The sequence below is a fragment of the Canis lupus genome, chromosome 11 (assembly GCF_048164855.1).
Source record: "Canis lupus baileyi chromosome 11, mCanLup2.hap1, whole genome shotgun sequence".
In the NCBI taxonomy this organism is placed as follows: Eukaryota; Metazoa; Chordata; class Mammalia; order Carnivora; family Canidae; genus Canis; species Canis lupus.
Window position 1 is genome coordinate 50,460,588 of NC_132848.1, and position 13,969 is coordinate 50,474,556.

At 36.4% G+C, this 13,969-nt stretch overlaps 1 long non-coding RNA gene across 1 annotated transcript in view; it reads right to left on the reverse strand.

Annotated features, from left to right (window-relative positions):
- Positions 1–12,924, reverse strand: part of LOC140600162 (uncharacterized) — a 181,648-nt gene extending 168,724 nt beyond the window's left edge. Inside the window, exons 1-2 of the long non-coding RNA XR_012003349.1 lie at positions 10,928–12,924; positions 6,502–6,575 (exon numbers count right to left, since the gene is read on the reverse strand). This is a non-coding gene — a long non-coding RNA (uncharacterized lncRNA). The remainder of the gene's footprint in view (positions 1–6,501; positions 6,576–10,927) is intronic.
- Between the last annotated feature and the right edge of the window lie 1,045 nt (positions 12,925–13,969).

The following is a 13,969-nucleotide window of genomic DNA, read 5'->3' on the forward strand; positions in this document are numbered from 1 at the left end:
AGAAAATGGAGAAAAGAAACAAAAAATAGAGAAACAAAGGTGAAGGAATTATAGATATCTTTATTTTCTTACTTTACACAAAGCAGTGAATCAAAATATATAGTCTAAAGCTGTCCAGTCTAAGCTGGACAAGAAATAGAGGACTTACATATATTAAAGCTTAAAAAATAACCAAGAGAAGAACTAAATTAATAATAAAATTATCAGTCTCAACTTTTAAGATGGAAGAATAAAGAAATCTCTGACTCTTATGGACTGAATGTTTATGCCCCCCACAACAATTCATATGTTGACACCCGTTCCTTCAGTGTGATGCAATTAGAAGGCAAGATCTTTTGGAAACAGGATTAGTGGAGGCCCCATGAATGCAACAAGTGCCCTTATAAGAGTTGGAGTTTGCTTTTTCTCTCTGCTCTGTATCATGTGAGAACTCAGTGAGAAGGCAGTCTGCAGCCTTGCAGAGGGCTCTCATCAGAACCCAACCATGATCTCAGACTTCCAGCCTCCAGAACTGTGAGAATAAACTTCTGATGTTTATAAGACACCTAGTTTATGGTATATTGTTATAGCAGCTGGAGCTAAGACAGACCCTGTCTGCTTTCTAAAACCAATCAGAAACAACAAGGGTAAAAATGAAATAAAAACTCTATCTAGGAGGAATCAGGCAACACTTATGATCTGAACCTTGTTATTTATAAAGAAGGACTGCCAAATACAGTGAAAATTAGGTCAGAGAAAGGGTGCCAAGAGACAATACCCATGGCTGCAGATCTCAAGCAGAGGGAACAAGGCACAGTTTTCCAAGTTAGCTGTATGCCCTGAGGGGCAAAAGCAATAGTAACTTGTTTAAAAGAAGGCTGACATTTGCAAACTGGTTTTAGAATTCTCTGACTCCCTTGTGAAACCACACAGACATGACATTCTTGCAAGAAAAATTTCTGAAAATAGGGAAACTAGGTTAATGGATGGCACTGAAGCTACCAATTCTATTCAATTAATGTTATGTAAAGTCTGAATTGACACTCACAATACACTCCACTAGACCTCAAGGATGTAGGGCTTTATTATGAGTTAGGACTTGTTAGCCTAGAAGTTGTTCAAAGCCTCTGATGCCTCTCTCCCATTTTCTTTCTCCATATAGGTAGTTCAGAAAGGATTGTGTTAAAAAATGAAAATAACAGAAAGGAATAAGGAATGGTTTCACAACCTTATGAATATGCTAAAAAATATCAATTTGTACACTCTAAGTGGGTAGATTATAAGCGAATTATATTTCAATAAAACTTTTTTAATAAACTAGGAGATAAAACCATTGCAGGAAAAAAGACAAAAGAAATAAGAAAAATTCAACACATGTTAGAAAATTGATTGTGGAATGGTTGGAAAATGTGACTAAATACACTTCTTGTGGATTCAAAGAACTTAGTGAAAAAGTGGCTTCCATGAATTAAGGTTCAAAGCACAGATAAAAGGACTGAAGAAAGAAGTGATAAGATAACAGCAGATAAAATAAAATTGACCTGAATGAGCCCAGGGAAGATGTAGAAAAGTAATGACACACAAAAATGGAAACTGCAGAAAGAAGAGATATTGTTGAAAACAAGCTAAAGAAACTGGAAGACAGGCTTAAGAAAATTAAATAACATTTTAAGAATATAAGTAACATTTTTTAAAAATAAAAAAATAATTTTAAAGAATTAGAGGAAAAATCATCTACATGGAAGAAAGATAAGGAAGGGTTAATGTTCAATATGCATTCAGAAGACAACAGAACAATCAGCAAAAAATATTCACAGTATAATTCAAGAAAATTCTGAAGTAAAAAATTTGAATCCATAGATTTGAACAGGCACACCATCTTCCAGGAAGAACTAACAAAGATTAATCAGTACTAGAACATGACCTAATCAAGTTACTAGACTTCAAAGATATGATCTTTCAGACAGAAAATCAAATCACCTCAAGGGGAAGAGATAGAAATCAGGCTGCTTCATTATTCTTTAGAGCAGCATTCAACATTATAGAAATTCACTGTCTTCAAAATTCTAAGGGATACTATGATCCCAGAATTTTATTTCCATCCAAAGAATAGTTCAAGCATAAAGGCAACATGCAGATGATCCAAAACATACAAATACTTAGGATGCCTGGGTGGCTCAATGGTTGAACGTCTGCCTTCAGCTCAGGTTCTGATTCCGGGATCCTGGGATCGAGTCCCACATCAGGTTCCCTGCAGGGAGCCTGCTTCTCCCTCTGCCTATGTCTGCCTCTCTCTCTGTGTCTCTCATGAATAAATCAATAAATAATCTTAAAAAAAGACGTAAATTCAGTATAACATTAAGATAGTCCAATCCCTAAACATTGTAAATAAAATATCAGCCAGTTGAATCTAGCACATTAATCAAATATATTATGATTAAGTAAAACTCATACCCCAAATGCAAAGATGGCTCAATATTAAGATGATTGTAACATGATTTAAACATAAGTCAAAAAAGAAATACCACATGAACATTCCTGTAGATGCTGAAAAGGCATCTAAAAAGACTCTACCCGTATAGGTAATAGATGAATAATTTCTTAGCATGAAAAATATACATATAGCATTTCAAAGGCTAGAAACTTTACAGTGAAATACTGAGTCTCATTAAAATCAGAAAGACAACTGGTATTATTTAACTTTGGCCAATATTAGTTAATGCCATTAGAGAAGAAAAGGAAAAAAAATGAAATCATGAAGGAAAAGGAAGAAAACATTACTATTTGCAAATGAAATGATGTTACAGGAGAAAAGCCAGGAAAATCAACTTAAAAAATCATTGTTACCAAGAGTAAGATAATTTAGTAAGGTGGCTGAGAAAAAAATTAAAACACATTAATAGTTCTCCAATATATGGATGATTACCTAGAAAATATAACAAAAAATATACAGTTTACAAAAACAAGAAACATGATAAAGTACTTAGGAAGAAATGTGTAAGATTCACACGAAGAAAATGTGGAAACACTATGAAGAGTCATTTAAAAAGATATTAATAAATAGACATATTCTTAGGTAGAGAGATGATAGAATATGATGGCAATCCTTTATAAGTAAATGTATAAATTGAACTTTCTCAAGAAAAATACCAGTATCATTACTTTGGGAATAAAGCAGGAACAGCGTAATAAAGGAAGAATAGCCCTACCAGATACTAAAAGGTATTATAAATACTATAGTAATTAAAGCAATTTGCTATCTCTACGCCCAGCCTGAAGTCGGCTTGTCTCTCTCTCTCTCTCTGCTCCTCCCCCAGCTCATGCATGTGCATGCTCTCTCTCTAAAATAAATAAATAAAATCTTAAAAAAAATAAGTTTGGTATCAGCCCATGAACAGAAAGCTCTATGGTAAAAAATACATAACCCAGAAATAGATGCAAATAAATATTGAGATTAGTTCCTGGTAAAGTTGACATTTCAAAATAGTGGGGTAAAATGATATATTTAATAAATAGGATAAGAAGGTAGCCATCTGGAAAATATGAAATTGGATTCTCTCATATCAAATTAAATTCTAGATAGATAAATATAAAGGTAACAGAAATGATACATTTGATTTTACAGAAATTTTGATTTTCTTTATGGCAAAAATTTCCAATTATATTTTTCATTTCCAAAACTCATTTAGTTTCTTTTATTATTAGATCTACCTGATCACTTAAAACATATTTTTTCCTTCTTCAAGTGAATTGTGTTCCTTTTCTTTTATTGAAACATATTAAATATACTTATTTTGTAATCTGCCTAATAATTCCAATGTGCGAAGGATTTGACTCATTCAGCTGTTTTTCCCTGCTGCTTCCGACGGTGGCTTGTTTCTTGTTTTGTTTCCTTTTAAATTTTTTTGTGATAACATATTTCTTGAATTTTCCTGAGAGAATTCTGCAGACATGCATTTAACCCTGCAGATGCCAAGGGGCACAGTAATTTCAAATAATATTCTCAGCTCCAGTAGTATGAAATCAGCATTACTAAGTAGTTTTATTATTTTTGATAGTTTGTATATTTCTTCTTTTTTAGTTCTAAGTATTTTCTAATTTTCATTCTGATCAATTCTTTGATTGATGTAATCATTTAGTATTCTTAAACTTCCAGACATTTGTTATTGTTTTTTGCTACCTCAACTACCTCTACGAGCATTCTGCAATTGAATCTTTATCACCACTACCTCATTCAGGCCTTGGTTACCTCTTGCTTGTACTAGAATAACCACTATGCCTGATTTATAGCACCAATACTATCTCTATACTTAAGGGGAGAATGCTCTTTATTCTTTGTGTATTTTTAAAAAACTGCATGCAGGGGTGTGTCTAATATTGATCTTACAAAATTATTCCAGAGGAAAATTTACAGACGAAACTTAGCAAGGATATCACTGATGAATTGAATCACCTGGCTTCACCTGAAACAATAGAGCCCATTGAATTAGGGCAGTCAAACACGTTTCCTCTGAGGACACATAATTGATTTGTTTAATTTCTGAAAGGTCATCTGCCCTGGGAACGGGAAGGGGGATTCTGCATTCCCTTCCATGGTTTGTAACCTCATCCTGACAGCTGCAGGGACACGTGCTTGGAGAAGAATCTCTCCTTCTCCTCCCTTCCCCCTCCTCCCTGGCATTCACACATAACTGTGTGGCAATTACTTTTATCACCATGTCCTTCAATGGGCTTTACTTGCTAGGCATCATGTTCTCCACAGAGGCTTGCCATGAGAAAAGTCTCTCCTTCTGAGCCCCCTCAAATCACCAGACCAGGCATTTTTCCCATCTTGGGTTCATCCCTGGATTGATATCAGTTCATCAACAAGTCCTAATGAATGTACTTAACTCATGTGGACTGAGTCAGTGTCTTCACACTGACTTAGACATTCCCAGTTACAGAAGGCAAAATACAGGCAACAGGGCCAAAATTAAGCCAAACCTAGGCTCCTATTAACTTGTACCTTAACTGCTGCAGTTGCTTCTTAACTTACCTCCTGGATTTCTATCACTTGCACCTCCCATAATGCATGTCTGCCAGAGCAATTGTCCTAAAATTGCTGCACATGTTTAAATGTTCACTTCCCTTTCCCCACTAAAACTCTTCAATGGATCCTCTTTGCTTAGAAAATAAGGTGCAAATGAAGAGAACCAGGAATGGTGGATAAAAAGGTTAATATAATGAACTCTATAAGATGAAGTCTCTTGCTTCCCTCTCTTTTATCAGGTTAATAGACATAAAATTATATAGTCATAATTATACCAATGTATTTATTGGGCTTGTGACATACATAGTTATAACAATAATTTGACAATAATAAGAACAAAAAAGTGGGGGAGGGAATAGAGTTCTAATATTTTATTATATTATAAATATAACACAGAAACATTAGGGTTAATGTTTCTGTGTCTCACTGGGAATAAGTTACTATAAATGGCAGGTAGGTTGATACCTACCATCTTATCTGGTAAGCCAGAGGAACACCAAGAAAATAATTCCAGACAAAAAAAATCACAAGTAAAGAAAACAGATCAACATCTGTTATGAATACAGATGCAAAACTCCTCAACAATAAACTAGCAAACCTAATCCAGTAATATATAAAAAGGTTAATTCATTGTGTAAGTTTGCTACAGCTGCCATAATAAAGTATAATATGGGTGGCTTAAACAACAAAAATTTATTATCTCACAGTTCTGGAGGCTAGAAGTCTGAGATCAGTGTGTTGGCAGGGTTGGTTCCTTCTGAGAGGTCTCTCCGACCTTCTGGTAGTTCGGCTTATGGTAGTATAACTCCAATCCTCACATGACATTCTCCCTGTGTGCATGTCTATGTCCAAATTTCTTTTTACAAAGGGCATGACTCAATTAGATTAGAGGTGCATCTCAAATGAGAGTGATCTAATCTTAACTACTTACATCCTCAACAGACCTATTTGCTCATAAGGTCACATTCGGAGGTAGAGGGGGTTAGGATTTCAACATGAATTTCTGAAGGACACATTCAACCTACAACATAAGCCATGATCAAAAGGAATTTATCCCAGGAATGCAAGATCGGTTTAATATTTAAAAAATTAATTAATGTAACATACCGCATTAATAGAGTAAAAGACAAAACCCACATGATCATTTTAATTGATTAAGAGAAAATCTGAAAAAAATTCAATACTCTTACTTGATGAAAACAGTAAAAAATTAAGAATAGAAGGGAACTTCGTCAATATGATAAAGGGCACATACAGAAAAAGCAAAGCTAAATCATACTTTTTTTAAAAAAAGATTTTATTTATTTATTTGAGAGAGAGAGCATGATCGAGCAGGGGGAGGAGTAGAGGGAGAGGGAGAAGTGGACTCTGTGCTCAGCTTGATCCCACAAACATTAGATCATGACCTGAGCCAAAATCCAGAGTCAGACACTTAACTGACTGAGCCACCCAGGCACCCCCTAAATCATACTTAATAAATACTGTACACTTACTCCTTAAAAGCAGGAACAAGAGAAAAATGTCCACTCTCACAACTTCCATTCAACAATATACTGGAGTTTCTGGTCTGAAAAATTAGGCAAGAAAATTTGAGAAAAGAAATTCAGAGAGGAAAGAAAGAGGTAAAACTATCTCCATTCACAGATGGCATGATCTTACACACAGAAAATCCTAAGGAGTCCACTAAAAAACTATTAAGAGTAATAAGTGAGTTCAGTAAGTTTGCAGAATACAAATCAGTACAAAATAATCAATTTTATTTTTATACATTCATTGCAGCAAACATTAAAAAAATGAATACGAGAAAACAATTCCATTTACAACTGTATCAAAAAGAATAAAATACTTAGGAATAAACTGAATAAAAGAAGTGTAAAAGTTAAACTTTGAAAACAGCAAAACATTGTTGAAAGAGATTAAAGACATAAATAAGTGGAAATACATCCCATGTTCATGGATTGTTAGACTTAATATTGTTAAGATGGCAATATTCCCCAAATTGATCTACAGATTCAATGCAATCCCTATCACAATCTCAGCTGATATTTTTTCAGAAATTGACAAGCTGATCCTAAAATACATGCACAAATGCCAGAGATCCAGAATAGCCAAAACAATCTTGAAAAAGAATAGTTGGAAGACTCACATGACATAATTTCAAAATTATTACAAAGCTACAGTACTTAAGACTGTATGGTACTGGCATTAAGTATAGCTATAAAGATCAATGGAATAGAATTAACCTATATGTTTATAGTATAGAACCTGTAAGTCTATGGTCAATTTATTACTGACAAGAGTAGCAAGATAATTAAATGAGGAAAGAACTGTCTTTTCAACAAATAATCCTAAAATGATTGGATAACTACATTAAAACAAAATCAATTGGATCTCTACCTCATTTCATATACAAATTAGCTCAAAATGGAGCAAGATCTACATGTAAGAGCTAAAATTATTACTTTTAGAAGAAAACATATGTGTAAATCTTCATGACTTTGAATTAGGCAATGGTTTCTTAAATATGACACCAAAAGCACAAGAAACAAAAGAAAAAAATAGATAAATTTGATATCATATCAACAATTTTGTTTATCAAAGGATACTATGAAAAAAGTGAAAATAAAACCCTACAGAATGGAAGAAATTTTTTATAAATCATGTATCTGATAAGGGGCTTACAGCAATATCATGTTATATATAATATTTATATATTTTCTTATATATTATATGCTTTTAAATATATATGTGTGATATATAATATATAAAGAACCCCTAAGATGTAGAAAAATAATCTAAATAAAAAGTGGTCAGGGAGCTTGAATAGACATTTCTTCAAAGAAGATCTACAAATGCCAATAAGCACATGAAAAGATGCTCAGTGTTATTATCCATGAAGGAAATGCAAACTAAAACCACCCTGTGAAACCACTTTACAACCATTAAGATGGCTATAATAAAAAAAATACAGATGAAGAACAAGCGGCGATGAGGATGTAGAAAAACAAGGTTTCTTGTTGGGGTAATGAAAATGTTCTAAAACTTATCATGATGGTTTAGAACTCTATGGAAACCATCGACTTGTCCCCTTAAATGGTGAATAATATCTCAATAAAGCTGTTAGCAAAACCCAAACCCAAACAAGACCAAGATAAAGTTTCTGGAGGCAAATTTGTGATTTCAGACTATTTTCTTTGGTTCCGGCTCTATTCACTGGGGCCAGCAGACTGTGTTAGTGAAGAGTTGGCCAAAGCCCAAAGGAACTCTCTTCATCTGTGCTTTGCCTTGAGCAATTTATTTTTAAATAACCCTTTGTCAAATTAGACATACATAGTCTGGTTTTGCATATCCTCTCCTAGGGTTTTTGATGTTTTTATCTTGGGGATGAGGTGGGACATGGAGGGTTATGTTTTCCTCTTTGAAAGATGTGATGGGTTAAGGGCCAATTAATTGTCAGTTTTAGTTTTCTTGGCCCCTGACTCATGTCCATTTTCAACTCCAACAGCTTCCAGTATCAATCACACAGGAGCCAAACTCTCCATGAGGCACAGAGATCTCACTGCTCTGAATTTCTAATTTCCTTTTTTAATGGTAGTGCACTCTCTGCTTAGATTAGTTCCCTCCCCGCTACATCTCTAAGAATACTAAGCAGAGACTCTACTCAACTCTAACCCAGCTGTCTAACCAGCTCTCAAGCAAACCAGCCCTGGCCTCATAATTTATAGCAGCACTGGGTAACCTAGGTATTGAAAAACCTCTATTTCTTCATCTTTTACAAGAGTTAGCATTTAGTTACACAAGTACAGAATAGGAGCAAGGAATAACTGAGGGGAAAAGGAGGAATGGTGGGCATTCATGAGGTAGCTAGTAAACAAAGTTTGGAAGAACCTCAATTCTAATGCTCCAGAGGCTATAGTGGGCTTCTTTATGAGGCTCCCAGATTCATCCAGCCTCACTCAGTGACTCCTACCCTCATCCTCAGCCAGAGACTCCGTAAGAAGGCTGCCTGTTACTGCAGTTACTGTTGTTTGCTGGAGAAGCAGAGATAAGGACCAGAATTCAATGTGGCCTCTATCACACCTGTTGCAATGGGATCCAAAGTAGCTCCAACACAAAGGTCTGACCCAACCGGACCTATTTCCTTACCAACTGCCCACAGTAGGCAACCTGGAAGCATGGGGGAATCCATGCTTGGTAGGATCACCTGTGACCCGTGAGAAACAGGAGATAGGAAGGAGAAAGCACATAAACTCCCTCTCTTTGCTACCTTCCTTCCACTCTTCCACCATCTGAGCCACTGCAATTCCATAAAACTTCTTCAAAGACAACCTGGTCACTGGTAGTGTTTTATTATGAGGCTGTATGCAAAACCTTATTTTGCTTTCCCACTACCTGGACTTACTTTCCCTTGCTCTTCCTGACTTGGGAATGTAAACCCCAATAAAGCATGAGTATATAAGTTTTTTCTCAGGCTGTTTTCTAGAGAACCTGAGCTAATGCAGAGACTGAGGCCAAACACTCTATCTGGAGGAATCGAGGTAAATAATGGATAATCAATGGTAATAAGGTCTGGGTATAATAATCTGAGGATGTAAGGAACAAATAAAAGGGGGGTGAGGTTCCAATACCATGGATAGCGGTGGGAATTCAAGGTTGCTGTCCTTGTGGAGTTTCCAATCTGTAGAGAAGATATTAGTTAGATGCTGTTATCATATACATAAATGGATAGTCCTAAACTGTGTGTAGAAGTGAAGGAAAGTTACATGGTGCAAGGAGAGCCTATAAAAGGGAATTTGATTTAGTCTGGGAGTTGAGTAAGTCCTTTCTGAGAAAATACTATCTGGGGTGACATCCAAAGGGGCGGGATGAGGGCAAAGGAAGGCTGTTCTGGGCACAATGAAAGGCTCTGTGGTGGGAGGAAACACGCTCAGTTTGGGGGAGGCAGAAGGGACTTCTCCATAGAGAAAGGTGCCTTTGAGCCTCAGTTTTCATACTTTAAAAAAGTATCTCAACCCACAATAAAGAATGAATTTTACATCTTAACCTAGCAGCAACACAAGACACATACACCAAAACAAAAGTTTCATGACATAATATTTACCTTTATGGGGTTTTTCATAATAGCTATTAACAATGAAACGTGCATATGCTTGGAAAGAGCACTAACACTGGAACAATGCGCTATGGTGTTTGCAAACAGAACTGTTGGAGATGACTTACATAACATATGATGAAACATATCAAGGTAGATATGTAGGTACTAACATTAGAAGATGTACATGCTATATTACAAAGAGAATAGGTACAATATATATATATATATATTTATTTATTTTTAATTTATTTATTCATGAGAGACACACACACACACACACACACACACACAGAGGTAGAGACACAGGCAGAGGGAGAAGCAGGCTCCATGCAGGGTGCCTGACATGGGACTTGATCCCAGGTCTTCAGGATCACGACCTGGGCCGAAGGTGGCACTAAACCACTGAGCCACCTGGGCTGCCCAGGTACAATATATATCCTGATTTGTTAAAAACATTTATACATGAAAAAGTCTATGTGTAGAAAAAGGGTTGAGGAAAAAAATTAAAAAGGGGCTACTTCTCAAATTACAGGGGATTTTGTTTTCCAACTTTTATATTTCATTATTTGTATTTTTTACACTATTTGTATTACTTTTTCAACTGGGAAAAATAATGAAAATCAAGTTAAAAGAAAATGACCAAAATACCTTTAGACGTTCCTTGAGGGTACCATTACAGGTAAAGTGAGGTTATTGATTTACTAGAAATTTAGTGGTTTGGGTTACCCATGCAGCAAATTACACCGAATTTGGCTCAACTGGCATACTGAGTTTTAGTTTCATGGAATCATTTTAACCTTATGAAGCAAAGAACTTGAACAAACCTTAGGTCTGGTTCCACTTTCTTCTTCATTGCCAAGAGATTCAAACCTGGGAAGCTGGTGGGCAAATGTCAAGTGATCTAAGAACCACCACTGTGACCAGAGAAAGACATCCAGAGGCGAGTTGCTCCCTTGCAGAAAACCTCCCCAGTTACTGTGGGCCTGGTGATAAGGAGGTGGAAAGTTCCTCAGACGTGAGAAGTTTTTAGTAGAAGGCATTCATCCCTCTGTTACTTGATTGCTTTTGTAAAATTCTTCAACAAACTTGGAGACTTACATTTGCAATCATTACTTAGATAAAACAAGACTCAAAACTTGAGACAAAACAATGCTGGGCTATTCCATTGCTCTCTCTTTATCACCCCATCTTTCCCTTCAACACTGCATCTTCAACTTTAGATTTTTCTGCCTGTCACATGGGGCGGACTATACAGCTGTAACAAATTCTCTGGTATCTGAGAGGGTTCCCTGTAGTGTTTAGATTATTATTATTATTATTATTATTATTATTATTATTATTTCTATTTTTCTGGGATGGACTTTTCTCCTTAAAAATACTGGTGGCAGGGGTATTATAATCCTTATTTAAATTCTTGATATGAGCTAAGAGAATAGCAAATCTTTTCTGGGGAAAAGACTTAATTTCTAAAAAGGTAATTTTTAGTGCTGACAGGACCAGAGTCTGCTTATCCTACTCTCCCTCTAAATAATAAACCTAGACTCCACGCACAGAATCATCCTCACCGTATAAAATGAGTGAGTGGGAAGAAATCTATATCTCTCTTCCTGTCGAACAGGCTGCTTTGGCAATGAGCCCAGTCATTCTGAAGTTCTCTACGATCTGTTATTTAAATCCAACTCATTATGACTGATTTCAGGCAGGAAGCCAAAATGAGAAGACTAACTAAATACGTATTTTTGTTTTTTCCATTCTGTCCCTTCTTTCCATCTCCAGTATTAACACAAGTGCTAACTCCGAGGTCAGGGTTAGATGTATAGATACCTCAACATGAGCACTCCACTAATGGAAAACCAAGTATTCCAAAGGGTCTTGTGGCTTCAAATGAGATGGGATGACACCATATTCTGGAATAGACAGCAGCCAGGTTTAACTTCAAAATGCCCATGATATTTAACTTAAAATATTCTGCGCTATAGTTTAAGTTCCAATTCCCCATGGTTGCAGACATCCTCGAAAGATATCATATTCATCTTTTGTCCCCAGCACCTGGCACAGGGTCTCATGCTGGGCATCTAGTAAATGTCTTCTGAATGGAACTCTGAGGCCTCCAGGCCTGTGCTCTATTTTTTCTTGTACTCTGCAACCTTGGCTGTTCAATCATTCCATAAAGCTCTTCCATGTTTGCTTGTAGTTCTTTTAAATTTTGTGGCTAACCCATCTGTAATTTGTTTTTGTGGTAGCATGGCAATATAATTTTGCTCTAATATGAAAAGCCACTTTTAACGTACATTAATCCCCACCGATTTTGAATTCTGTTCATTCCATTCTTCTGTTTGCCTCTTTTTGTGCTAGAAACCATACAGTTTAAACCATACAGTTTAAATTATGGTAGCTCTGGACTATACTTTAATATCTGGAAAGAACAAATTCCCTCATATTATTCTTTTAAAGTATTGTTTTGACTTTTTTCCACAAAATTCTTCCAAATAAGTTTAACTTCTGACTTCAGTTTGAATAAACAGACTGAATAAACAGACTAACAAAAGCAAAGCTGATCAGAATACTTATAGAGTTTTGCCCAAAGTAGGCATATATAATCATTTTTGGAGGACTGATCTTTCTATAATACTGTGTCTTGCAATCCAGGAACATGGTATGCCTTAATGTTTTCTGCTTTTATTTTATATTCAATAGTAAAGTTTTATACATTTTCATCAAACTGATCTTGCACCTTGTTAGATTATTTCTAGATACTTTGTAGTGTGTTGTTGTAATAACCTCCCCCTGACCCCTCAACAGCTTAAATGAATAAAGCTTTTGTTTTTCTCACCTAATGTGAAGTCCAGAGTAGGCAGTTCAGGGCTGTTGTGTGACTCTACAATGCCAAGATGGGTTCAGGAACTTTCTATCTTTCTGTCCAGCAGTCACTATTGAGTATTTGTCACTGTCTGACCTCCAGCACTTTCAGCATTCTGTCCACACTCCGAGCAGGAAGGAGGGCAAGGACAAAGGATAAGAAAAAGATGATACTGGCACCTAGCCTTTCTAGAATCCCATCCCATGACTTATGCCTACACTCATGGGCCAGAACTAGACCACAGGGCCACATCTGTGCCTGTCAGTCATGTTATGATCACTTTAAAACAGAATTCTTTTAGTAAGAAGGAGGGAAGAATGCTGAATCGGCACTGAGGCAAGATCAGCCACAACAACACAGATTCCTGCCCTTATGGGGATGTTCAAAGAATTTATACACACTGGTGATCTTATTCAGCCTTGTGGCTGTGGGCACAGTTTTATGCTACCAGGTACCGACTGACACTCTCACCCAGCCCTCCCCCCTGAACTTTAGGCAGAAACAGCCAACTGCCTGTTTGGCATCTCTGCTTGGATTTCTTTTTTTTTTTTTTAATTTAATTTTATTTATTTATTCATGACAGACACACACACACACACACACACACACACAGAGGCAAAGTCACAGGCAGAGGGAGAAGCAGGCTCCATGCAGGGAGCCTGACGTGGGACTTGATCCTGGGTCTCCAGGATGACACCCCAGGCTGAAGGTGGCGCTAAACCACTGGGCCACCGGGGCTGCCCTCTGCTTGGATTTCTAATGAGGGTCTCAAATTTAACTGTTCCAAAATGAAGTCCTTCACTAAACCTCTCCAAGACAGCCTTCTGCACCTCAGTAGGTAACAATGTCCTTCTGGTTCCTTAGGCCAAAAACCATCCTAGACTCCTGTCTGTCTCATATCTTATATCTAATACACCAGGAAATCCTGTTTGGCTCTGCCTTCATCTTCCAGATACATCCAGAATCCCACTGCTTCTCGCCATTTTACCACTAACATTCTTGTCCA